This window comes from Geospiza fortis, unplaced genomic scaffold (assembly GCF_000277835.1).
Source record: "Geospiza fortis unplaced genomic scaffold, GeoFor_1.0 scaffold188, whole genome shotgun sequence".
In the NCBI taxonomy this organism is placed as follows: domain Eukaryota; kingdom Metazoa; phylum Chordata; class Aves; order Passeriformes; family Thraupidae; genus Geospiza; species Geospiza fortis.
This window is the reverse complement of record NW_005054337.1, coordinates 2,575,284-2,577,859: the sequence shown is the minus strand read 5'-3', so window position 1 is coordinate 2,577,859 and position 2,576 is coordinate 2,575,284.

Here is a 2,576-nt window from a genome sequence, read left to right as displayed (position 1 = left end):
GAGCCCCGCACGGTGCACCCACCCCGTCCCGGCGGAACCGCGCTGTCCACGCTGTCCGACCACCCCTTCCATCCCACCGAGCACCGGAGCTTCCCGGGAAGCTCCTGGGTACCCCCGCGGCCCCGAGGATTGGTCCAGGCAAGACCCTGACTGTGGGTGCAGGCTTGGCCTGAGGTCCGGGTGGGTGGAGGTGTGGGTGCCTCTGCTCCCCTTGGGCTGAGACAGGACCACAGACCACCAAACCCCGGCCCAATGCAGCCAGAGAAGGTCCCAGCAGGGACTGGCTGGGCTGGACCTGAGCCCTGCTGTGGAGGGAGAGGCATAGAATCATCACAGGATGGTTTGGGTTAGAAGCAACCTCAAAAATCAATTTGTGCCAACCCCTTGCCAAGGGCAGGGACATCTTCCACTAGACCAGGCTCCTCAAAGAAGTTGTATCCTCTTTGAGAAGACCAGCGATGGGGTTTGGTAGCAGGCTTTTGTTGTTCCTGAAATGAAACTCGTGAAAGAGTTACAGATGTTATTCCCCAGCCTTGGGAATGTCCCTGGAAGTGAAGTACCAAGGCCACAGGAGTCTGCCCTGCTCTGCCGCTCCACCTCTCCTGCGCTTGCTGCCTGCGGGAGTTTGGACACAATGTGTCGGGCGGAGCGAGGGGCCGCACCCCGGGGTATGGGATTTGGGATATGGGATATGGGATTTGGGATATGTGCTCACATGAGAGGCAGCGCTGTGCCGGCATCCCCGGCACGGCTGCCAGGGAAAGGGGAAAGGGCTTTCTCTCCTTCGTGACGGGTCTCCAGGGACGGTGACAGCATACGGGCAGCTGCCTGCTGGAGGCAGCCCCAGCCCCCAGCCCACAGGGCCGGGCTCCGGCTCTGGCTCAGCCCCCGAGGCTCAGCCTGCTGCGGATGAGCCTGGCTGGAGCCTGGCCCGTGGTCAGCACACCGTGGCACACTAAGAGTGGGAGTGTGTTTGATCCTGGGAAACACAGCTAACTTCCAAATCCTGCCTTGCAGGGTGGCCAGAGGGATCAGCACAACCCGGGGGTGGGGTAAGCCTGGATTCCTGGGATGAAATCCAGGGGGTGAAGATGTTCCTCAGCACAAGGGAGTGGCCGGGCCCTCGGCAAGGCTCTCCTCGTGCTGCATGTATTAGCATTGATAATGAAACACCTCACCTTGAGATGCTCCTGACAGATCCCCTCCACAAATGCTTGCCTGGGGGAGGGGATGCTCCCAGCATCCCAAAGCCTGAAGAAAACAGCCTTTCATCAACAACCAGGCAGGGCAGGGCCCCTTCCAAGGATGGGGTCCACTGGCCAGAGTCCCTATCAACATTTGGCCACTCCAGACCTCTTTGGGCTTGGTCCCTGGGGACTCTCTGACTTGGCTGGGTGATGGAGCACAGACCACGTTGCCATGACGGTGGGCACAGTGCCACGGAGAGGGCACTTGGAAATCAGGGAGAGACAGACCCACCTTTCTCCCCTGACCCTGAAACACCCCCTCTGAAGCAGCAGTTAAAGATCCACAGCCTGAGAACATGGAGACCGTGGTTTGAAGTCTGATTTATCTTAACAACAGGCCCCAGCAGCCACATGAAAGAGAAGGGAGAAAAAAACCTTATAAACATCCCTGAAGCTTCCTGTGCAGCTGCCAGCAGGCAGGGAGGGTTTCTGGCTGCATACAGAAAAGGGCTGCAAGGAAGAAAAAGGAACATGATGAAACCAAACCTGCTTTTTCCACAAAACACACAGCAAAGCAAAGCAGCTCCCGGCAGCGGGCGGGTGGCTGCTTCCTCTGACTGCCCAGTTCCCAGGGGAACAGGTCCAAATGGACTCTGGTTCCAGTCTGAGTCCAGCTTCCAGGCAGAATGTCTGCCCCTGGCGCTGGCTCCAGGAGGAGAAATCCACGATGATTTGTGGCTGGCTCAGAGCTTGGCTGGGGACAGGCCGCAGAGTGCAGCACCAGCCACTTCTCACTGCCATGAGAATGTTTTCCAGATGCCCATGGCTTGGTGATCCTTCAGCTGTGCTGAGCTGGGCCCCACCTTCCCAGGGAGAGCAGCCCCCGCCCTTCCATGCAGCCCAACATTCCTGGCAAAACCCTGCCTTCACTGCACTGTCATTGGCAACCCCAGAGTCACTGCTGCCTTGCATTGCTGCCAGGACACAGCCAGCCTGCTCCCATCCCTGTTCCCCTGCCACATCTCATCCCATCCCCATCCCCATCCCCATCCCCATCCATGGCTTCCCCTGCACCTCCCTCCTCGGAGGTGTTTCAGGAGAGATCAGACACCTCCCTCCTGCTTTTCCAGATTTCCAGCCAGCTGCTCCCACTGACAAATGAGCATTTCCCAGCACTGGCATCCAGCCCCAGTCCCAGTACATTTTCTGGTTGATGTCAGGAAGGAATCTAACCCAAGTGTGGATCATTCCCAGCCTGGAGTGCCTGTGTGTGCCCCAGCACTGCCCACCACTGCTCCCTGAAGCTGCTGAACTTCATTTGATGCTGCCACAGACAGGGATCTCAGTTAACTGAAACAAATGACCTTATGGGATTAGGGCCAGTAATCT